At 38.5% G+C, this 25,816-nt stretch overlaps 1 protein-coding gene across 1 annotated transcript in view; it reads left to right on the forward strand.

Moving 5' to 3' along the window:
* The first annotated feature begins 6 nt into the window (after window positions 1–6).
* The window catches only part of DCTD (dCMP deaminase), a 58,711-nt gene continuing 32,901 nt past the window's right edge, over window positions 7–25,816 (forward strand). Inside the window, exons 1-2 of the mRNA XM_014311957.2 lie at window positions 7–274; window positions 434–608. The gene's annotated coding sequence lies outside the window, so the exon portion shown is untranslated. The remainder of the gene's footprint in view (window positions 275–433; window positions 609–25,816) is intronic.

A 25,816-nucleotide genomic window follows, 5' to 3' on the forward strand; every position in this document is an offset into this window, starting at 1 on the left:
CCGCGGTCACCGCCGCCCCGCGGGGGACAGCAGCGCCCGGAATGACGGACACCGGCGCGCCCCGTTCTTTGTCTGCGAACTTGCTGCGGCCCTGCACCGGGCGGCGCAGGAGACGCTGTCGCCGGGCATGTCCTGGCCCTCGGAGCGCGGGGAACGTGCCCCGGGAAAAGGCAGCTTTGCCGCTGCTCTCTCCATTCCCTGAGTCGGGGCGGTGTCGGGTTCCCTCTCCCATCCAACCTCCCTTGACATCCTTGTGAACTCTCGCTAAAGTCCAGTAAGGTTCAAGGGTTCCTAAAAAGGACCTTGTTACTTAAAATACTTGAGTTCTAAATTTAAATACAAATGGGTACCCCTCTTTAACCATGGAAGTACCTAAACTTAGTGTCTTTAGTTTTGTTTTTGTGTCTTTGTTGGTTTGGGTTTTTTTTAACAGAATCATCAGTGAAGATACGTGTGCGCCAGGGTGCCCCGGACTGTTGTGGCCTGAAAAGCAAGCAGCTAAATCGCATTAAGTATAGACACCAGGTGTGAGTTACTGAGTGTTTAGCTCTCATTTGCCACAGGAGAAGAGCACCCCAGGCTGGTTACCATGGTTCAGCTGATAGAAGGTAACTTAATGAGCTCTATTAATTTCCATGTGTATCTGATTCCCAAGATCTGGCACCAGAAGTAGAGCATCAATGGGGGAATATGACTCTTTAGTTTAGCAGCTAGAACTCCTAGGTAACTCAAGTCCCTGTTTCCTAGAATGTTTTATTTCTTTTCATTTAAAGTTACCGGGTTTAAGTGACAAGATTTTCCTGGGAAAGGAAGTCTCCAACCCAGAGCTGGTTTTGTGGTGGTTTTTGTTTGTTTGTTTGGGGTTTTTTGTTTGTTGTTTGTTTTGTTTTGTTGATGGGGTTTATTTTGGTTTTTGGGGCTTTTTGTTTTGGTTTTGGGGGTTTTTTATGCCTGTTTATCTTCTCCATTATAGCTTTCTAGTGCTCAGCTCTATAAATTATTCTTCTAGGGCAATTTACACTTATTAAGTACTGGACTTGTTCTGTGCATAACAAGTGTTTGGATTCCACTTCAGAGGCCACATATCTGATAAGCATTGAAGTAACTCATTTACAGTTATCTAAGTCCTACTGTTGGGTCTGCTTCTAAATAGAAAAATGTACCAGCAAGATATTATTGTAATTTAGCTAATTGCCTGTCTGGTACAGATAAGATCTGCATTTTATTATTTTATTCTGCAATCTTGTCTCCAAATGACCCATATGCCTCCCTCCTCCAGACTTTTTTGAAGATTTTGATGTCTAAGGTAATGTGCAGTGAAACTGTACTTCCTACATGAAGTAAGGTTCTGGTAGTTAACAGTGGAGAAAAACTGAGCTGTGCTAACTTCTGCATATCCATAAGAGTTGAGCTGCTTAGGGAATGCAGCAGGATCATTGGCTATTAAAGAGACAGATGCATTTCTTTTCACTGACAATATTGTTTCACTGAGCTTTTTGATTTTAAGGGCTAGTTTTCTTGTCCATCAGTAAAAAAGCATCCCCACATTTACCAAGCATTTAGTTTGTGTCTTTTTAAACAGTCTACTCAATTTTATAATTTGTTTATAGGTGTTGCCCTATAGTGAGAAATTACATGTGGCGGTTGTGGGACAGGATAAACTGAATTTCCTTTTCTGTTTTAAAGTTCATTTGCATTACCAATAAGACATTTCAATATGTAAGTTGATAAAAATCTATAGAGGATATACATTTCTTTCTGAAACCAACTGCCAGTTACTGATCTTTGGCATTACCCAGGAGCTTTTATAACAATATAGCCTTTTTCATCTTGAAAAAACAGGCCTGTTATACAGCAGCACTCCCATACTCCTAGTCCCTAAATAATTCACACAGAAGAAAGAATAAAATTAGAAAATCTGTTATAGCAAGACAAAACTGGAACATCATTTGTGTCAATACTTCCTCTGAAGGCAGTCATGGCACCTGAGGGAATACTCAGCTCCTAGTCTCTGTCACCACCATGGCAGGCAGACCCACATCTTTGATTTTTGGTCAGATGAGATCCACATGGATGTGGATCTGAGTTATAACCATCTTTACCAATGTAATACTTCTCATAAGAAGATGTCAATATTTTAATTCTCCTAAATAAATGGAAATTGTCGTTCTTAAACTTTGGAAATTAATACACTGAAGTCATTGCATAGTTGTCTAATTTTTACATATATGCTTGTGTGTCTATATATAGATGTGCTTACACTGAAGTATAAACTGCTGCATGGTGTTAGGCTCACCCCTTCCTCCCTCTGTTTTCCATTATTTGAGTACTTCATTGTGTTTCCCTCCATTGTTAGAGTCTACAGTCCAGAATGCTGGTTTAGGGCTACTGAGGCATGACAGTGCTTGACATCAGATGGACAAAAAGTAGGTGTTATTTGTGTAAACAGACCTTTAATATTGCCAGTGAGAGTATATGGCTTTTTGAAGGTATTTTTTCAAGTATACCTCCTGCATTTCAACTGATGACCTGCCTAGCATGTTATGCTGACATTGTCAGCTGACAGCATACCACAGATTGTTTGGCTTAATTACATAAGACAGCATAGTTCACAAGATGTAAGCATGCTTTATTCAAAACACAGAAGGGTTCATATGAATGAGGTGTCCAAAAGCACAAAACAATCTAGCTATGGCATGATTTAAGTATCAGAAAATATGATGGATAACAAGAGGTAATCAGTGTGAAAGAGCTAATCATTCCTATCTTTTGCTTTGCATATGCATGTTGAAGTGGCCTGAAGAAATTCCCATGTTAAGTAGTGCACAGTTAAAGAATTGAGCTAAAGGGAATTAGAATCATAACTAGAAGAAAAAATGTTTTGTGTTGACTAGAAGAAAAAATGTCTTTGTGAAAATTCAGAATACAAGTATGGAAATGTATCCAAAGGAAGTCTTCAAAGGCCTGTACTTGTATCCTGTCACATAACAAGAAACATACCCACTCCAGTCTTTGCTAATGTAGTTAATCTCCCAATACTCCCTGCTTGCTGCTTCTTTCATAATAAGGCTGTTCCTGGAACTGACTGTGATCAAATAAACCTGTGTTTGTACCTTGTCCTTCCCTAATAGGAGACTCCCCTAATTTGATGATCCACTGGAGTGTCATCCCTGGTGAAATATACAGCTGTTACAGCTCTAACTTCTACTATCCACAAATGGCTCTGAAGCAGGAGCTGCAGCAGTTTCCCTGAAAATTTCCATAGCTCAGCTGTCACTACTTGCACACAGATTTTGAGTATTGAATGAATTGTGAAGTATGGCAACAGAATTAATTTCTAGAAGCATCTGACGAAAATATTTAAAAATATATATTTGTTATGTTGGGGGTTTTTTTGAGCAATTAAACTACCAAATATGTTCCATGAGTCTGACTTCTGTCACATGTAGCTACTGTAGAACTCTAAAAAGTAATCTGTATTTTCAGCATTATAAATATTTATTTAATAATGGTGAATTTTATCTGACAGCTATGGTTTCAAAGAAGAAAGCACACACCAAAAATTCTCCCATATACAGTGACATTTTTACTTTTTAAAAGTGTTTAAAAAGTCCTGCAAAGAAAAACTGTGTACATGCATGAGGGAGGAAAGGAGGAGGAGTGCTGCTTTTACTGTTGTCAGCTTCTGATGCATGTATGCATCTGACAGTGAAAGATCTTTGAATAATACTGTTTCTGGTTGAATTTATGATGAAGCTCTGCAGAATCGATGGAGCCAGATAATGTTTATGCTCATCCAGCTTTTCTTGTTATTCCAAAGCCTGCTCTATCCACTTACATCCATTTGAACAGCTTGCTGCTTAGACAGTTCTACAAAGATTTCCCAGAGTATCAGTGAAAAAAGACTATGCCAGGTTCTACTTCAAATTAATATACTAGCCCTTTTTTCCCCCAGAATTTTGGCCTCTTTTTTTTTTTTTTTTTTTTTTTTCTTTCAGGAATGCATAGGAGAAAATACTGAGCAATCACATTTTTCAGTGATAATATGAATCTGAAAGTAATGAAAGTAAGCACAGAGAATGATTTTAAATTAGTGTTAGTCTGATTAAAAGTTTAGAGTAGAAAATTAAAAGTTTAGAATGGAAATGATACGAGCTTTGCCTCAAAGTTAGCTGTGGAAATGTGAGCAACATTTTCATGGTAAAATCTTCTCAAACTCACCTCAAGCCACTCATTAAACTGATTTAACATTCAATTCTGTTAAGTCTGATTCATACTGCTGAAATTTCTGTGGACAAAGAGAAAAAAAAAGATGGAGAATTTTGGTTGTTCCAAAATCCCTAGAACTGATGAGGTTCAAATTATTGTCTGATGCATATTCCCAAAAGATTCTCGATGCAGTCTTGGTATTAAACCTCCCATAGTAACAGTCTCACTGTATCTTTTGTGTACTTCTGATACTTGTACACACATCTAGGTTTCCTACATTTCGTCATATCTGTGAAATTACTCTGTATATTCATTGCTGCCTAATGGCTTTGGAAAACCATGAAGGATGTCTGGTTAGCCAGGAAGGGTCCCAAGAGCCTGGTCTTCTCTTCTGGCCACATGTAAGAAAGAAGCTGGCCAGCAATAGAGGATTACTGCTGATTGGCATGAAGGGAAGAATGGAGGAACTTCTCAATAACAGCTCCTTTGGCAGTGAACAGCAGTTAATTTCTTGAAGTATTTAAGATGTTTTATGAACTATATTCAAGTTCACAGGTTTACAGAGCTAATGCTTTTAACAGTCCCTCTCTACTATTGCAAGGAGTTAAGTGTTCCCACCTCAGCCAGAAGAAAGCACTTAGTGTACATTTTGTGTGTTGTATCTAAGGGGGGAAACAGATGAAACATGAAATGTCATGTTTTAGCATCCTGAAGTACATTTCTTCTCTGTATTTGTGTACTTTCAGGAACACTGTGCAGTGAACGAAGTAGACTGGACTAATGGGGTACTTAACATGTGCATTACAAAAGAAAAAATGATTCTCTGACTGATGGAGAGGCTTAGGGAACCTTTCTTCTAACAAATGAAAAATTGTATTTTAAATGCAAAGAAGTATGGACTTGCCAAACTAATATAAAAATGTGCTTATTTTCCCCTTTACCCACTTTTCATCTCTTCTTCCCCTCAAAAATACAGTTTCTTTGCATGAGTCTGAAGTATTTTGATGTCTGACCTAGCCAATAACAAAGGAACCTCAATCCTATCTTATTGCTAAGTGAGGCTAAAAACCATGCTGCAAAAATGAAATCAGTCTGTGCAAATTTATAACAAAAATGGAACTGATCCATCAATACCACACATGACAATATTTCAAGTTCTCTCTTTTGAATTTCTTTGTGGAAAAATATAATAAAAGCATAAATTGTAGTTAGCTGCACTTGTGTTTTCGTAAGTGAAACACACTAATAAAGAAACAGCTTCCAACACCATAAAAAGCTAACACTGAGCAAAATTAAAAAAATATTTTGAATCTAGTCAAAGTCTGCAAAATTTAAGTATTAAATAATGCATAATCCTTGGGCTATGAAATGTCGGAGCTGTTGCTGATCACCAGCTGTTCTGTAAAGGTGAAAGCAAAAGGATATATAGTTGATGCTTATACCAAAGGAATCACAGGGATGATGGAGGTTGGATGGGTGTCATCTGGAGGTCATCCTGTTCAATCTGGTTACATAGGGCCCCCTGGAGACAATTGCCCAGGATCATATCCAGACATTCTTTTTAGTATCTCCAAGGATGGAGATTCCCCAGCCTCTCAGGTCAACCTGCTCCACTGCTTGGTCACCCTCACAGGAAAAAGATGTTTCATGATGTTCAGAGGGAAACTCCTTGTCTCAGTTTGTGACTATTGCCTCTGATCCTGTCACTGAGCACCACTGAAAAGAGCCTTGCTCCATCTTCTTTGCATCCTCTCTTCAGCATTTCTATGCATTCATGAAATACAACTGAGCCTTTTCCTCACCAGGCTCAAGATTCCTCCTTGCTCAGTCTTTCCTCATGTGTGAGGTACTCCAGTCCCTTAATCATCCTTGTGTGGTGCTTTGCTGGACTCTTGCACAGGACAGCCCATCATTGTACCCAGCATGCCAGATGTGACCAGTGCTGAGCAGAGGACAAGGATCACCTTCCTTGGTCACCTTGTATCACCAAGGATCACCTTGGCCTGGAATGTGTACTGGTGCATGAGATCCTCAGGTACAGGACCTTGCTTTTTTTTTTGTTTTGCTGAACTTCGTGATATTCCTGTTTGCTCATTTCTCCACATCTTTAAAGGGTTTAAAGATTTTAAAGATCGCCTTTTAAATCAAACATACCAAACCAAAGAATCTGCTGAATTGCAAACTGGCTTCTTGAACTGTAGGCCAGAGGTGCCCTGGCAAGCCAGCGACTGGATATTTGGAATGAGTGGTGCTTTGCTTTTAGTCTCTCTAGACAGTCAGAACAAGTGATAAACTGTCTCAGGATTGTGGTCTCTGCAGCTGTCAGTGGTGTTGTGGACATCATCACTCATAAAAGACATTTGTTCTTCTACAGAAGCATTAATACATGACTGTACAACTCAATATGCTATGTTCAGTAATTGAAACAAATTGAAGTGTGAGGGGGTTAATATAAAGAAGAAAAATGGTGTTTTCAAATACTGATTCAGAAATTCTCTGATCACTTAACGTGGACACCTTTTTTCCCAAACATAATTGGGAAAGAAGAGCAATACTCTTATGCAGCAGCATGCTTTCTGCTCCAGGAACACAGAAACAATAAGTTTGGGCATTTCTTTTAGATTGCATAATTAGGTCTTCCACCCCAAGGAAATAAAGTGGAGCATATCTTCAAAATACAGAACGAGGTACAACTTCTGTCTAGTTTCACCCCCTCTACTTAAACCAGAATTCATGGTGATTTTGATCTATCACTGATGGTCACTGTGCCCCCCAGTAGGTACTGTCATACCTAAACCAACCTTGCTGCTCCCTTCTCTGGAGACCCCCACGCCCCCACTTCTTGGAAGAGTCTTGTACGTGGCTGTAGTCCCTCTCTCCGTGTGGCTGTGCCCAGGCAGCAAAGGACCATGCTGCCAACAGTGACATCTGCTGAAGTGGCTGGGGCTGGCATTTAAACCATTCCACTCAGCCAGAATAAGAGAGTCCCAGTCAAACCAGGACTTCTTAGTCTGGGTTCTGCTCGGGAAGGGCACTGAGTGAAGGGGAATATGCTGCACATCCTGCAGTGGCCTCAGAGCAGCACCAATAGCCACTCTAGAGTTGGAAGAAGACTCGGTGGTTCCATAGAGTTCAAGAAGCATTTGGACAACACTCCCAGATGCATAATGTGATTCTTGGGGCTGTCCTGTGCAGGGCCAGCAGCTGGAGTCAATGATCCTTGTGAGTCCCTTCCAACGCAGCTTATTCTGCGACTCTAAGGAGCAGCAGCTGGAGATTGAGGGCTGTTGACACCCCACTGGTGTGCCTTCTACACTGTTTTCAGGGAATGAGCTGTTCTCAAGCTACCTGTGACATCACTAATCACAGCTGCCAAGATGCTGTTAAGAGAAAACAAAGATCTGTCCAATTAAAACCCGATTTTTAAAATTTTAGATGGTTTTCATAGATCATGGTCAATCTAACACAAGATTGTTTTGTTTTATTTTGGGTAGAAGAGGCAAGGAAATACCCTGAGGCAAGGAAGGAGAAGATAATGAGTTGTTTATGAAAATAGATTTTCTCGAATGAAGTAAATCCTTAAATTATGTTTGAAAAAAAAGAAGCATAAAAATCTCAAAAGCACATGTATGCACATTTTGTGTCCATAATACCACATGAAAGAGTAATGCTTTTATATATTTATCTTTAAGAGCTCTTTTTTGATGTATCAACATAAATGAAGAAAAACTGGAAATAGATAAAACTTTCCTACTGCAGTGAACTTGCAGTGCTGTTCCTGCCTGTAATCCTGTAAGGCAAGAAAGAAAAGATAATGGTACACTGCCTTTTAATGCAGCAGAGTTTACAGTAACACATTCCCAGTATTCCACATCTGTGCAATATACTTCTCTAGCAGTCTCATTTTAATAATATATTCTAATCCATTAAACTCACTCTGGTGAGCTTGCAGTGAACCATTACATTTCCAAATCAAAATAAAATAAAAAAAAACCAAACAGACTGCAGAGCTAAAATTCTTTTTCATAAACTTTTACTTATTTACAGAGGATTCATATGTTTAAATATACAAAACCATCATGACAGAATAATTATGAGCTTTTGTCATGTCATATTTTTTGAAACCATGTCAAACACTGAACTGAAGGACCTGCAGAAAACTAAGAAATAGCAAAAGTGAATAAAACCAAAGCCAAGTCATGATGGATGAAGGACAAAGGGTAATGAGCCTATCAAAACTTTATTTTCTCTGCTGCAGTATCTGACAGTTGATACTTCTGTAGTGCCAAGCAATGTCCTGCTAGTCCAGTGATTTTAATTCTTAACCTGATCCCACATTCCAGATGGCATCCAGCCTGGGTGCAGCGCAAACAGTGTCAATTCCAGGGTACAACAGGGCTTCTTCACCACTGGAAAGCCTTGCTTTTCCTGACCAACACTGGGATATAGTCTGCTTGGATTGTTACTTGGATGATTTCTGAAATCTGAGATTATCTCAATGTGTGTTTAGGCTATTAATATTTTTAATGAGCACCTCTATAAGCAAAATGTTCTGGGACAAGTCACAGGAGCAGACTTTCTTGAAAGCAGCCATGTAACCAGTAGGAAGAAAACTACATTACTAAACTAAACAAGGGTAATGGAATACCAAACCAAATAGGAGGGTTGCCTTCAAATGATTTCAAGAAACCCAAAGAGCTGAATGTTAGTAACTGTTGAATTTTTAATTGAAACAAGTCAAGCAGGGGATTTTTGCATCCTAAAACCTCCATAGATTTTCATTTATATATACCAGAATTAAACATAGCTATACCATTTCCATAACAGAATTCTTCACTCTTGTATTTTATCAAATGCGCTTAAATCTCATCCTGAAAAAGTGGAAATTATTATTTCTATTTTGCAAGTGTCAATAATATGATCAAATAACTTACTAATCTCTTCTTTGGTTTTCAAGTTTTCCCTGTAAAGCCCACTTCCCAGTCACTTAATAATTTTCATTTTTCTCTTCTGGCTTCACTCCAGTTAAAGGAGCTCTTTTCTCTTTGAAATGTCAGAAATAGAACTAACACCCCATCAGTAGTCACACTAATACCAGATACAGAGATAGGAAGCATCTATCCCCCTCTGCAACAGTTTCCATTTTGTTTTGCCATAGACTGGATTAATTCCTTCTGTTACACCTCCTCATTGGGATGAGCTTGTGTCTGAAAATTGCTGCTGTGACTGAAGCTTCTCTTCTGAGACAGATTCCCAGGACAAAGGGCACCCTCCTATACTGATAACCTGCATGCTTCTTCCCTAAATAACACGATTTTTTTCCCTATTGAATCCCTATTGTTTGCTTTTGACATCATATTCCAAAGTTCAGCCCATTCCAATGCCATCTCCCACTTTTTCATAACTTATTGTCAGGCATTATTTTATTTGCATCATTTATTAATATTTAATGTGCCTTTTGCCCAGCTACAAGACAGAAGTATTTCTTGACCATGTCTGCCTTTTTTTCTCTACATTTAGAGAAAAATGCTGTCATGAATGGAACAAAATCTCTTGCGATACCAGAATGTAAAAAATTAAACTACACAAAGTCAAAATACAGGACTCAAAGTAGACCTCTGTTTCTGAGCTCTGATGCCATCAGAATTATTCTGAGGAAGCTGACACACATTTTCAAATTTTCCAAGCAAGGATTTGTATATACCTTTATTTTATTTGAAACCATTTTTATTTAATTCATGTAGTATTTAAAATATTTTTAAGGGATTCTTATTCTTTTTTCACAAATTTTAGTATAATCTTAATACCATCCATTAATCTTAAAATCCATAAACTTTTTCTAGAATGGCTCTGCAATTTTCTGTGATTTTTTAAAAATAAGGGCTAATCGTTATAGCGATAACAACAAAAATATTATTAAGACCTTACTTCAGCCCTACTGATCTTGCTTTATGTCACTGACACTTTATTTCACAATGTGTAATGTTTGACTAACCACAAAATAATTTGAACTTTTTATTAGGTAGTCTAGAATTGCTCTGTAAAGATATAATAATTTTTGGTTTATGAAGTAAGTTTGCAACCCAAGAAAACACAATCAAAAAACCCTGGGCTAAGAGAAATTCAGTAATCTTAGGTTTCTTTTGCTGAGGGCGCCTTTAACATTTTGACAAATCTCCTGGACAATTTTCATTTCCCATCTATTCCTAGATGGGCCTTCCTGTCCTCAGCCCTGAACCCTGCCTCCTTTCCAGAAAATTGCAGTCACCTTTCCTTCAGGGACAGCTTGACAAATTGAGGCAAGATAAAGATTTGGCATCCCTGCTCTGAGTCCCCATCTGCCTGGAAGAGCTATAGTAAGAGCACAGAAATGGACATAACCCTTTACTGCAGCATATCATTTTCTGGACATTTTTCTGCCATATGAAGTTGTGATTTATGGCTCAAATTAATGAACACGTACTCCCACCTTCCCCAGGGAGGGTTGGGTGTTTTGGAGCCACCAGTCTATGGCATTGGGAAGCTGCAGACCCTTGATTTCAGTAGGAGCAGCAGCAGGAAGATTTTTTGTCTCCTGGACTGAAGAAACTGACCCCAGCAGCCAGGCTGCATTGCTTCACTGAATGGGCCTGGCTGGCTGCATCCTTATCCTCCCACAATCAGCAGAGCTTTAAGTAGGGAGGATTTTGTCGCACTTCTTCTCTTTCAGCGAAGCAGGCTAATAGGACTTTTATGGCTCAAGGTTTCTGATTTTCTACAGTCACAGGCAGACATTGCAACAGGGAATAAGATTATCGTGATCTACTTTCAAATTTCTACTTTTCAAACCACTAGTCCAGGTACTTGAGAAATAATAATAATAATAATAATATCATCATTTGGAAGGCTCTAAAAGAAAGTATATGTCAAAAATGTATGTGGGAAGGGGATGCATCAGAACCAGTTCTGTTAATACATTAATTATTGCACTCAAATCAACATATTATTATGATTATGCTCAAGTTTATATTATTACATCCAGAGGGGAAACAAGTGTCACAAGCAGGTGAACAAAAGGTTTCTCCTAGCAGGATCAAATGGAGGAGCTAGAGATCTACAGTGTTTCCAAAGGTTTGAGTCACTTTCAGAATGCAGTCTTTCTAACTGCGCAGAAAAGTTTTCAAATCTGTTTGCATGCTTAAAATTTAATCTAAAAAGACTAGATTTTTTTTTGGCTGTGATCACATGTGGATAACAGAATACATATGTGCAAATACAGTACAGCATTTGGAAGAGCTGAGCCTTGTGAATTAGCAGAAGCTTGGAAACTTAGCAAAATATGATTTTAAGTTAAATGGCAAAAATAATGGTAAGTGTATATGTGTATAATTTGACACTACATTAGGTTTTGCTATTCTCTGCTAAGAATGATACCTTTAATCTCTTGCTGCATCCAAACATTTATTTGACAAACATAAGCATGATTTTTTTCATAAATATTACAAAAAATGTGTCTTAAATAAAAATATTGTTGTCATGGGACAAAACTTTAGATAATATATGCAGAAGTTACAGTAGCATCCAGGAGTTCATATTTTGTAGCCATTTACATTAGGGAAAACCTGTATTAACGGTTAGTATTTTTTTTCCTCAGCAAAATGCATTCAAAATATTTACTAATTAAAACCTTTATATCTTTTAGACAGTAAAAGTGCTTTTTCCAACCTGCAACAGCTATGTAACTTATTTTATTAGTAGTTTGGTAATAAAGTCAGCTAAACCTTTGATTTAATAATTAGCATTTATAGAGTGCTTTCTGCCTTCCGAGCACTTTGCAAACATTAACTAATTAATTCTTGCAACTGACTCTACTGTAATTTGGGGAAGCAAGTATGTTCCATAGACATTTACCTATGGTAAGGGGAAGAAACTATTATCTCAGACATGTTATGACTTAAGATATATAAATTAAGTTATTCACCTAAGTTCATGAAGATGGAAACATTGGCAGAGTAGGAACTGAAATTAAATTATTGTTGTGGTTTAATCTGGCAGGCAGCTGAACACCACACAGCTGTTTGCTCACTGTCCCCCTGCCACTGGAATGGGGAAGAGAACTGGGGGAAAAAAAGCTAAAATTAATGGGTTGAGATAAAGACAATTTAATAAAACAGAAAAGAAAGGAATAATGGTGATTGTGATGATGATGATGATGATAATGGTAATAATAATAATAGAAAGAGAATTGGAATATACAAAACAAGTGGTGCACAAGGCAGTTGCTCACCACCCACTGACAGATGTCCAGCCAGTTCCCAAGCAGTGACCCCTGGCCACCTTTCCCCCTGGTTTATATACTGAGCACTCTGGAACTCCCATACCTGTCCCTCTAGGGTTGAGGTTGGTTTTCCTCATGTCCTCTCTGAATTCATGCAGATAAAGCCACGGGGTGACCCATGGCATGTAGTCACTCTGTCCTCTCTCTTGAGCAGAGTCCTTGTAGCTGAGATACTGGTCTGTAGTGGTGGGAAGTAGAATATATGAATTGCTGGAATTCACGGGACAGTTTTTTGGGCAGTTTCTCCGCAGCTGAGGCATAGGTCCATAAAGAGGCAGAGATACTTTCTTCATATTGCCAGAGCTGGACAGCCAATTCACCCACTGTTTGTCCCTCTCTGTCTCTCTGGGTCATTACTGACAATGAGTTGGCATATGATGGTGTTGAGCTGGGTATGAACTTCCACATGTATCTTTCTCCATTTGTCTGGGTGATGTACAACAGCTTTCTTGAAGGGATACCTTTCCCTAGGGCCTGACAGGTGTCAGCTGCAGAAGCTGAACACTTGTGTCCCTTTTCCTACTGCATTGTCAATGCCCTCTTCCCTAGAAAAGGATCCTGGCTGTTTGGCTTTCCTACCTTCTAATTTCAGAGTTCTCTCAGCAGCAAAGCTGTGAGGTGACAATGTACTCACCTGGATGATGCCTGAAATATTTTCACATATCTCACATCTGACTTGGGGATAGGTTACCCTCTCCTTTATGAGTCCTGCATCTTCTCATGTTCTCCTGATGGTCCTGCTCTGGAGTAGTCTGCTTTCCACTTCTTCCCTTAGTAAGGGAAGAGTTTCTTCCTCTTCTAGATGAGTTGACTTTTGCTTCCAACATTTCTACTTGCGTATTGGGCAACTGATTATGGCAGGGGTTGGTTCAATAGTTCAGTAGCAGTGCTTGTCGTGGAGGTTGGAGTAGCCACGTGCCTGTGTCTAGTCAAGCCTGTCAGGGGGCTTGGAGTAGCTGTAGTGCAGGTTGCAGGTGTTGGAGTAGCTGCAATCCCTATTGTTTTCTCATCAGATCCAAACACTTTCTTTTCCCCTTGCAGGTGCTGAGTAGTGTTGAGCAGGGCTTGGTTGGCCTGGGCCAGTCCCCAGCATGTTGCAGTGATTTGTGTCTCTCTGGAATGGTCAGGGTGATGGCATAATTTTTTCCAAATATTTTACTAATTATTCAGAATTCTCCACTTGTTCAGAAATGAAGTTCTGAAACATTGGAGGTTTGCACTGTCTGAGGTACTCACTCTTACTATCCCCCATACCCTGCCATAACTATCCAGCCTTGGGGGAGATCTCTGAGTGGTATTCTTAAGTAGTTGTTTAAACATGACCTGAAACATATTCAGGAGTAGGAGACATATCAACAGGAATATGCTGGTTTGAACATCCTGAGGATATAAAAAATTTTCAAGAGCTGCTTTAACTAGCCTGGAGGAGAATAGAAAGGTGAAGGAGAAAGGGAAGGTGGAGGAGCAGGGGAAAATGTCCTCCCTTGTGTTCTCCACAGATTAACACTCTGAGTTGAAGAGGTAAAGAGTGTAATTATTAATAATTAATAGTTCTGAGATAGCTCCCAAAGTACTGAGAGGGATGGTAATGCTGAGTAAAAATACTACATTAGTTTCATGGCCAGTAATTTTATCCTATCATAAACCAGTCTTACCAAGTACAACAAAATTATACCCTTAATCCAGGCCCCAGAGGTGATAAACAGCACAACAGGGAATATACACAGCAAATAAAGTGTTACATAACACAACCCTGAGAACAAGAGGAACAGCTCTTATAGGAATTAAGTCAACATTGTGACCAGCAACTATTAAACAATTCCATAAATGCTTATAGCAAATTTATTTTAACACATTTTAATCTGATCTCCTGTTGCATTTACCCTTTGTGCCCCATGTTGGGTGAGGCATTGTGGTTTAACCAAGCAGGCAACCAAACACCACACAGACACTTGCTCACCAACCTCCTGCCACAGAGATGGGAGAGAGAACTGGGGGAGAAAAAAAAATAAAATTCATGGGTTGAGATGAGCACAGTTCAATAGGACAGAAAAAGGAAGGAAAATAATAATTATTATTATGATAATAATAATAATAATATACAAAAGAAGTGATGAACAGTACAATTGCTCACCTCATTCTGATCAATGTGCAGCCAGCTCTTGAGCAATGGCCCCTGTCCAGTTTTCCCCTGGTTTATATACTGAGCATGATGCCATATCCTTTGGCCAGTTTGGGTCATCTGTACCAGCTGTGTCCCCTCATGGCTTCTTGTTCCCAGTTTGCTCACTGGTGGGGTGTGGTGAGAAGCTGAAAATTCCATGGCTTGGTGTAAACACTGCTCAGCAACTACTTAAACATCAGTGTGTTACCAACATTATTCTCATCCTAAACCAAAACACAGCACTATACCAGCTACTAGGAAGAAAATTAACTGTATCCCAGCTGAAACTAGGGCAGTTATTCTCTTCATCCTCTTCTCTGCTCCAGTCACTCAGCTTTTTTTACTGATTTTGTGTGGGAGGGTTCAGTGAGGTCTGCCGAAGCAAAGCAAAGGCAAAACAAAGGCAAAGCAAAAGCAAAGCAAAAGCAAAGCAAAGCAAAAGCAAAGCAAGGCAACGCAAGGCAAAGCAAGGCAAAGTTGGGCAAGGCAAAGTAAGGCAATGCAAAGCAAAGCTCTTGGCTTTGGAGGCTAAGGAGTCCCCTCCATCTTCTCTTAACCCAGCATCTCAGGCCACTTGCTGGCGATATGTGCATTCCTCAGGAAAACACGTGGCAGTTCACACAAGAGGTTTGCCCACATGTGCTGGGCCCAGGGTGTGACCAATGGACAAGGAGGGGACCTCAGCAAGGGCTTGCAGCTCTCTCCTTGGGGTTCCCAGCCCCTGCAGCTCCCACAGTCAGTGACATGCTGCCAAGCAGGCATGTGAGGCTGGGAGCAGGGAGTGGGTGATATGCAGGATTGGCAGGGTGCAGCAGTGTACCCAAGTGTCATACTTAATAGATCTTCCACTACAGCGGTGCTCCTCTGGGATCTCTGATCTTGCTAATGAACTCTTCCCACTCTGCTTCACTGTTGTTAGTTCTCCTAGGCCACAATATGAAGAGAAAATTTAAAAAGAGGCAGAATTCTCCTGCTGACAGCTTGCTTTATTTCTGCCTTGAGTACACCATGCTACAAGCGTTTATTAATGTAAAGGTGGATTATTGTTTGTTCCCTTCCTTTCCTATGGATTTATTGATTTGGGGCCTACAATAATGCAGGTTTCCTGTTTATTGCATCCCATTTAGCCACTATCTTTTACTGCATTTTACCCATATGATAGATATGTAGGTCTTTGTATGTTGCAAGTGGTATGAGGAGAGCACAAGCTGCAAGAAGGCTGTGGCATGGCCTTGATGGTATCAGAGGGCAATGAGGAGTCATTTACAGGTTTTTGACTCGGCAAGGCAAGTAAGGTCTCTTGGTTCACAGGCTTTAGGAAATTTCCTGAATGTAAGATAGTATTTTTACAGAAAATAAAGGCCATTAATAAAATTTCAAAATTAATGGCTTGTTTTCAGTGAAATGTAGAATTCCATCATGTATAAAGATCCAGTTGTTTGTCATTTTTTGGTTTTGCTAAATGTTTGGAATTAATATTAGTTTGTCGGATTTTGTAAGTGTATTATTTTTTGTGTGATTAAATCATAAGCTAGAAATTAATTGTGTTACTGCTGTGCATCAATTTCTTTTCAACAAACATTTGAAAAAGCCTAGAAACTTCAGGATATGTTTAATAGCTCAACCAAGTTTTCATATATCATGTATCTTCTTTGAGCAAGAAAAACAGAGTGAAAGAGCAACAGAGAGATATCTGCTAATGCACACTTCATCATTACATTCAGATAAACAATACAATTAAATAATGTGGGAGGTTTGTAAAGATTAGAGCATTAGGGGCTAAGAACCCCTTGGTGATCAGCTATTTGTTAAGTATTGAAGAGTAACTTTTTGTGATTCTGTTTCTGTACGCTGAGCCTGTCAAGTGGAGACTACTAGAAAACAGAGCCGTGCTGTGTTTTGCAATTGGTGTGCCAAGCACTATTTCTCTATGGAAATGAACAGATTTTTTTTTAATTTGCTACTTTATTGTATTTATAATTAGCCGTCTGGAAAAAAAAGTTCCCTTTTAGCATCTGCAGTGATGCATTGATTCTTTCATTACAGCAAATACACATGACCCCCGGTGTTCAACTGTAAACAATAATAGTTACTGGCTTCATTAGGAAGCTAGCAGATGGCTTGTAAGTTCTCATGGTAGCATTTATCCATTTGAGGCTTGCAGCGTGCAAATGTTTGTCTTTTAAACAGGATAAAACAATGTAAAAGGGAATCTGTGCTTTGTTTTTATTAGTAGCAATTCATTTGTTTTGCAGATTTGAATCCAAGTATCTGAGTGCACTGTCAATATTTCCTGGCTGCAGGTAAAATACTCTCTGGGCCTTACCTCTGCCTCTGTGCCATTTTCTGTACCAGAAGAAATGAGGCTAAATACCACTTCCAGAGCTTTGATGGAAATGTATTTTTCTGAGCAGAACTCATGTTATAAACCCAACCCTGTATCCATTCCCCTTCCCCTTCCTCTTCCCCTTCCCCTTCCTCTTCCCAGTGGTGCCCTCTTTTATCAGAGAGGCAGTACTGCCCCCAGTTTACCCACACGAGCTGGGCATCTGGCCATGACAGTCATTAGTGCGCTTTTGTCATTCCAAAACATTTATAGAGCCAAATTTTTGTGCACAGCTTTGGAATACCTGATGAATAACAGCTCATTTACTGTCATCACCAGTCTGGTGCCTGGAGTGTGATGAACTTCAGGGTGCTTCCCAGATAGGCTGCAGGCAGTTGCAATGATTGTCAAACATAACTGCCACATTTATTATCTCAATAGCCATAGCTATCTGCAGACCAGTTAATATTCAATAAAATTTAGTAGAGCACAGTAGCACTTTTAAAGCAGAGCAGTGTGTGAGCCTTTGATGGCTTTTCCTGTAGCGCAAATGCAGCTCAGACTCTCATTACTCTTCTCACATACTCAGTTTTGTTGGTAGCTGGAATCAAGCTACATTATCAAGATGCAGAAGCAGGGGTCTCATATTAAATATGCTGTTAAATACCTTCAGTTTTTTTTTGAAAGCACAGATATGTGGTGGTGCAAACTCCCTCAAAGAGTTGCACCACTGCATTACAACTGGGTCTGCAGATGGAGAAGCCAATAATTACTTCATAGTTTGTGTTCATTCAGTGTTGGCTGCTCACAGTTTCCTCACATAAGCATTTGGCTGTTAGTTTTTATAGTATGAAGGTAGAAATTGGCCATTTGTTTCAGAAAGGACCATAAAAAATTAGAAACTTTTTGTAGGAAAAATCTTATTTTGAGAGTTTAAATGAACCTGACTGCCTGGGTCTCATGTTTCCTTTTTGTACAATAAAGGCATGAGTATCAAGAAGGGAAATTTGAGTAAGCAATGGTGTAAAATTCTTTAGGGTTTCATATTGTATTTTCATGTTTTATATTCAGTTTTAAAATTTAAGATTACTTTAGTTTGGAGGGACATCTGTACTCTCGAAGTGATATTGGAATTTTGCTTTCAGAGCATGTATCTTCACTTTTTATCCTCTTTGTTTTATTAAAAATAGTATTTGCATAAAAAACTTCTTTTCTTCTAAGCACATCTGGTCTTGCTTCTACCTCACCTAAAGATCTAACCCTTTGCATGTGATATCTACAATGAAGAATAAGCAGCAGGAGCTGATGAGCTTTCAAGAAATAAAGATCCTATTTTCATGCAAATGTACTAGTAATTAAAATCTTTGGGAGAAAAGAAAAAGGCAACTCAATATGTAATACATTCAAATTTAATTTGAAGTATAATAGTTTTAAACTTTTCCATAAGAACACCCAGATTCTTTAAGTGGTTTCATTTTGAGAACAGTAATAATTGTCATTCAGATTAATGGGTTAGATTTTCTTCTCAAAAGACACCTTTAAAATAAGTTTTGGGGTAATAGTAAGAAGTTTTAAAGGTTGTGGGTTTTTTCCCTGTGGTTTGAAATAAAGTTAAATTCCTAAGTGAACTGAACTTCCATTCAAGCCTGTGGGTGAAGTATGGCTGTACTTAAACATTCAGCCTAAGGCCTACTACAAGCCCAACATGACTTCCACTACAGAAAGTATGTCAAGCTGTACCTTCAGCGTTTACTGTTGTCATTAACCATCTCACTTTCCTGAAGGAAGCAGTTTATTGAAAAACAAAAACTGTTTTTATTAAGTTTTACCATTCCTTTCAATCACTTCAAATCTTACAGATTCAAGGAGAAGATACTTTGTAGTAGTAAGGCATTCCATAATTCTATCCTTTTAAAATTACTGCAGGAATTCGGAGAGAATCAACTTATACCTCAGAGAGACTTAACTTATACCATTTCTCTTCTAAAATGCAAGATCTTGAGCATTCTCGATTCTCATGACACGTGAGCACAATTCCCAATAAAATAAAAGCATTGCCTAAACATGGGACCCAGTTCCATTCATTTTCAAAGCTCTAAGGCTGCAAAGTTTAAATGCATAAACAACTTCTGCCATTTTATCTTATGCTATTCAAATTCCTTACTCTGTATATGGAACTAGTCAAAGCTCCCAAGTGATATGTGCATCTTTACTGATTAGAAATAAGTTTACTTCTGTTGGTTTGGAAAGGCGGGCATTTTACATATTTATATTATTGTGTATATGTATATATTGTATAGATATTATATATATATTATATATTATATATATGTAGCTACATAATTTAGATCTCATAGAATAAAGAAGCTTGGTATTGATGATTTATTGATTAAGGCTTACATTTGGATGATGTGGAGCAGGAGCTAGTAAATAATGTAAGACTACCATATAGACCATAGCTGATGGCTATTTACTTACAAATGAGCTACCATTAAGTACACATAGTATATTAATTATTTTCAATATAATAACATAAAGCAAGGAACTCACAGTAAGTCCTTTTTTTTTATAGTACAGTGATGAGATTCCTTCCATTTCAGCTTCTACTCTCATTTCGTTTTCATAGCTTCACTCAGTACATTCCTATTAAATATATTATTGTATGTCTTCCAATTTATTAGAAAGACATAAAAAATTTCTGGATGTCTTGAGAGCTTCATAAAGCAAACAATTAAATGGAAAATTGTCCAGAACAGGATCCCAAGAAACTATTCTCAAATGCATTGGGCCTATTTGTATTCATCATTGTACTGACCAAGAGTAGGGATAATGCCACTGATACCAGTTGTGCTAACTGCAGATTGCTCTATTTTACATATTCTACCAAAAAAGATTATTAGTATTACAAAATGAGCATTCAAAAGTTAGAAGCTGAAAACATTATGAAAAGAAGTGTTAGGGGATTGCTTTAAGGAGTGATAGTTTGCATCTTAATGTGTGGATACAAAATCTGGAAACCTACCAAAGGTGGATATCTGAAAGCCTTTGAGGAAAATTTCCTTATGAAAATATTAGATATTAACTATAGATCTAAGATTCATCAGAACATTTGACAGCACCTTTATATTACCATCACCCAGTAAGATGATGAAAACATCTAAGATATGTTAAGAGTTAAGCAAGAACAGCCAAAGGCTAATTCAAAAGAATCACTAAAGAAAACCATGAGTGTTGTCCATATCCACTTAGATAGGTTTAACAAAATAGAGGAGCTAAAAAAGGCCAACACAAAATGGGTCAGCATGGCAGAGATTAGTTCATGCCCTTGCTGTGAGAAGGATTCAGATGGGACAAGGAAAATGTTTATTTTCTTCTCAGTACCTTGATCTCCAGCAAAAAATCCTGTCACGAAGGATCCCTCACAATCACTGCTTTCAATCCATTTTCTCCATAGGTATCTGACATCAGTAGCAAGACATTGCTCTATGTAATGAAGGTTAGAACTCACTGTGAAAAAAACACCTATTCTATTCTATTCTATTCTATTCTATTCATTTTCTTATGCTGCATTTAGTGTCTTGGTATTTGAATTCGTTCAATAATGAGGTATGATATCATTTAACCTCTGCCCTAAAAATACTTGGGAAATATGTATGCATCGTTTTGGTTTGTGTCATTGAGGAAGGGTCTGTTTTATGGTATAGCTGGTCTTGCAGATGAAGCAGAAAGTAGTGATCAGGTGTGATTGTCCTTTTTTTCTGCAAGAATTGATTCTATTTTTGTTTCTTTCTCCTATGTCTCTCCCTCCAGAATTTTGTCTGTCAGGTAGATGTTATTTTGATAGTGGCTGGCAATGAAGCATCTCTTTAAAGTCATAAGCTCACATTCTTCATCCTCTAGATTTCAGTTAGCCTCGGCCTGAGGCTGCAGAATACAGGGATCTAAGATCTTCAGATTACAAATCCATGAAAAAGCAGTATGAACAGTGCAGAATGAGTTTTATGTAACCAGAATTGACTCTGAGTTTCAGAAGATGAGAAACAGGCTAGAACATCTGGAAAGGTGCAGGTTTCACTCTGCTTTGCTGTAATCTAGTTAACAGAAGTTAGAATAACAAAGCAAGATCATTATTTAGTGCAGTTCAACAAATAGATCTACCTGAGAGCAAACATTAGTCCCAGATGGAAAGATGTAAGGATCCACAAACCATCCATAATTATGGACTGAGTTGGCCACTTACTGCTTTTTGTGTTCAGAGTAGACTTAGTGCCTCTGTGTACTCCTCAAGTAGCATCACTTATTTCTTTGCTTCAGCTTCAGTCAAATGTTTGTTTAGGAGCTGTTGTCAAAAGAATAAGCTATCTTGATTCTAATGAGTATGGTTTTATGTGAAGTGTACTTTACACTCACTGTTGCCTAATCTTCACAGAATCACAGAATTGTTTGGGCTGGAAGAGACCTCTGGAGACCATCTGGTCTGAGCCCACTGCCAAGGCAGGGTCACCTGGAGCAGGTTATATAGGAACTGATCCAGGTGGATTGAACCTCTCCAGAGAAGGAGACTCCACAACCTCCCTGGGCAGTGCTCTGCTACCCTCAATGTAATTAAGTTCTTCCCCATGGTGAGGTGGAACTTCATGTGTTTCAGTTCATGACCATCTTGTCTAACTCATTCTTCTTCTGCATGTGGAAACTGAAAAGGCAGGTGGGAGACAACATGTCTCCTATGTGAATTGTGGAAATCAAGAATGTGGTAGCAACAGCTCTGCTTCCACTCACTGTTCTTGAGTACAAACTTTGAGGGTGAGGGGAGAATTCACACTGCAGCACTCAGAGTGCAAGGATATATACACCAGTGATGAGTTTAGCATATACTGGACTAGTTAGACAGTATAGCAACAAAGAACATCACTTAGTGCTTAATACATACACTTTTGAAATACAGTGCATTAAATCTCTCCTTGTTCCCAGAAATATCACAGCAGTCTTCCAACAAGCGCTATCCTCTACCTCTGTTATTCTCTCTGATTTTTTGGCAGTAACTGGAAAATTCTCAGAGTAAAATTCATCTTGCAATTGCATCAGTCACTGATGTGCCTGCTGGCATAATTACCAGTACACTGCATAGACAAACAAGTAAACTGGTGGAAAGAAGTGTTAATCTTTGTCTTCCTGAAACAGATTCAAACCAATATTGTAGTTTTCAATTCTTGTCACGCTCTTTTGTACTGTGAGTCTGGATTTAGCATTCACAGGCTTCTGTATATAGTTTTTGCCCTTCTAGCTGCTGCCAGATATTGAATGATAAATGGTATTTTACATTTTTACCAAATAGTTTGAACAGAATTTAATGAAATCATTTATCTAATTACCTGATGCTATAAGCTTTTTATTGAACACCACAAGGTCTTTGACGTGCTCAGTACAACCCATAATTTAGGGCATAATCTCCATTATTTTTTTAATATTCTTACTTTTAGCATACTTACTTTTAACATACTTACTTTTATACATTATAAATTTTCACTTTTATAGCATATACATATCCACCTTTTTTCCCCCACTGAATTCGAGCTATGTTGTCCTTGTTTTCTGTTCATGGTCACCTGTATTCCTCACACATGAAATTGCACACCTTGAAGCTCTGTCAGTTATTCTGTTCTTTAATGTGATGAAGACGTGAATCTAATGATAAGGTCTCTGCATTTGTCATCTTCCTTTCACATTTATGGCCATTCCTTGACTTGGAAAGCAAGCCAGTTTGTTGTCCAGTTGAGAATTACTTCCTTACCTTTTTACCCTGTTCATTAATAATGTATTTGGTACTGGATTAAAAGCTTCCTTGGAATCCAAGTGAATAATATATGCTTCTTTACTTTTGTCTGCTTTTGTTGTCATTTTCCCAAAGAAACAAAGCTAGTTTGTTATGCATGATCTCCATTTTGGTAATCTTCACACCAAACTATTAAATATTCTATTTGTGTGGAAGATCTGGGCAGTTTACCAAAATAGAAATGTTCCTTCTGTATTTTTAGATACCTGTCATACTGCCATAAGCAATATTTAACATTTTACAGACAGTACATAAAGCAATGTGTTTGGTACTGTACCCAATGCAAAAATATGTTTTCATGTAACAGAAATGAACTACAACCTAATAGAGAACAAAGTAGATTCCATCAAGAAATACTTTAAAATGTCCTGAAACATATATTTTGTGCACAAAAATCTGCCAGTCAAGTTTTTACATTAGTTACAGTTTCAAAGAGTACCCTGGGGTGCAACTGTTACAATGTGAAAACAGCAAAAGAAATATGAGTCTGCAAAAATGTCACAAACACATGAAATCTAAAAAGTACCCATTAAATTTGATGGAAGAATTACTGTTCCAACCTATTAGGCTGTTATATATTCAAAACTGGAATTCCTTTTAGAAGTCTTGCCACTGAAACCCCAATGAATTCCACAGTGATTCATGGTGAAAAGAAGTCTGATTTGAGACTTTTGCCATATCCTGTTTTTTACTTCACTGAAAATTTTGTGGACATGTTAAAGGTACGGTAGAACTTTGTTTGAAACAAATTTTTTTCCTTGCCTAGCTTGTATTTCTGTTCTTTGTGATTTATTAGTGGATACAGATTTTAAATAATGACAAAAATAAAGAGGAAAATGTAAGCATCTTCATTGTTGGCTTCCTGAAATCTGAAAAGCAAAGCCTGAGTTTGTGACTCTCCATGCAGAGATAGTTGTGTTCTATATGCAAAGTATGATTTCATAAATGTGACCACTACAACCAGCTGCACAAGTTAGTAGAGCCTTAGAGAGCTGGTTCTCTGGTCATTCATGTGACTTAATGCTTTTACCACACTGACTGATACATCCTAACATTGCTTCTGGAGGGTTTCTGGCCCCTGGGCACTTCCATCATGACAATTGATCTCTTGGACTCTGCAAGCCCAAAGCCCCTTGAACCATTACCAGATGGAGTTGTAACTGGGGGCCATACAGTGAAGTGACAGAGCTGGCATCTCCCTCTACATCATCTTGGACCAGCAGATGTCCCTCCTGGCATATTCCCTTTCCCTCAAAGAGGAGACACAGTTTGTATTGTATGTTTAGGGGCTTCACTGGTCTCTGGGACTGCAGCAGTTCTTCACAACAAACTTTTGTCCCACTAAGTATTAATTTTATGGTATCACCTGCACACACTGGCATCTCATTATTTGCTCTCATTTCAAAATAATTTATAAATATAGTGGGAAATATATCTCAGATAGACCACTGTGAAACTCCACTTTTAACCTCTTTTATTATGAATACTGACCATATACTTTGATGCTCTCACTTTTATCTTTTAACCAACTACTTATCCATGCAGGAAGCCTCCCTTTTTAAGCTGCTACTGTTTAGAGATGCAGGGTCCTTTAGGCTGCCCTCTTGTCCCAGGGGGTTCTAGTTCTTACTTGGTCCCCACATCCCTGTCATGATTGTATTGAAACAAGCCTTAATCATAACCTAGCCAGAACTCAGATTCAAAGAGTGGAGCTGGAAGTGGTTTATGGCTGGGCTTGATAATCTTAAAAGTATTTTCTTACCTAAATGATTCTACAATTCTCTGAATCTATAAAGAGCAATACAGCAGACATTGCTTCTGAGATAATACATGCATTTTGTAACTTGTGATAGGTCTTTTTTTCCCCCAGACATTTTCTTCCATGTTGAATCAAGAAGTGCACTTTTTTCAACCACCTTTTCTGAACTTTCTCAAAGGCTAACACTGAGCTTAGGCTGAAGCTTCCTGGCATGCTTAAGGTCCCTTGAATAATGTTCTACCTAGGAATCTCCTGGACACATGTCCTGCACTTCCTTGGAGTCCCTTTTCTACCCTCAACCTCATCACCCTCTGTAAGCTTTCTAGTTTTTCAAACTTTAAACCTAGACCTTAGGACTTGCCCTAACCTGAGGCTGTACTCACGTTACTTTCAAATCCTATGGGCTAAAAGGATCATGCCGTAAAAGAGGAGGTACAAATGTAGTGTTAATCCTGCTAATGTTTTAATAATCTAATGGTACAATTTACCCCATTAATGCAGAAAAAATACAATAGCAATACAGCTGAAATTGTTTCTATAAACTTTGTTTATCCTACTTTCTGTGAGGCTGTACTCACCTTCTGCATTGTCCCAATGGGTCCTAAGGTTAACAACTTCCATCTTCCTTAAAAAAGATTGCTTCAGAAATGGATGTGTCATTGGCCTCCTGGGTCCTTTGGTGGAAAGACTTTGGTGTTCAGAGTAGGAGTCTCTTTCCCCTCTGATTTGGGGTCTGCTTGGGTTTTCTTAACAGCAGTCTGTTCTCATTGGATGATCGGATGATTCTCTAGTCTGAAATTTTCCCCACAGCTCCTTTCAGTGTAAAAAGCCACAGTTACAATGGGATAGTTATGCTTCTGCCATATGAAGTATACACAGGCTGTGGTCAACCCAGGTAGGCAATACCCTCTTGACCACGAGGTGATTGTCATACACACACACACACACACACGCACACACGCACAAGAAAACCCCAAATTAAAATCAGCCTATGTTAAGACAAGCCCAGACAGCTCCTGAAACCCAGCACTATCCGGTTGTATCAGTGTCTGGCCTTTTACTTGTATTGAAAAAATCCTATTTGCTGAGCTACATCTGAAAGCACTGAAAATAACAACACAGGGAATAGTTTCTCATTGCCTTTGCTTTTCTGTGCCTTTTCCTTTATTTGAGAACAAGATTCACGCTCTTTGGAGTAATTGTTCCTT

The sequence above is a fragment of the Geospiza fortis genome, unplaced genomic scaffold (genome assembly GCF_000277835.1).
Source record: "Geospiza fortis unplaced genomic scaffold, GeoFor_1.0 scaffold40, whole genome shotgun sequence".
In the NCBI taxonomy this organism is placed as follows: domain Eukaryota; kingdom Metazoa; phylum Chordata; class Aves; order Passeriformes; family Thraupidae; genus Geospiza; species Geospiza fortis.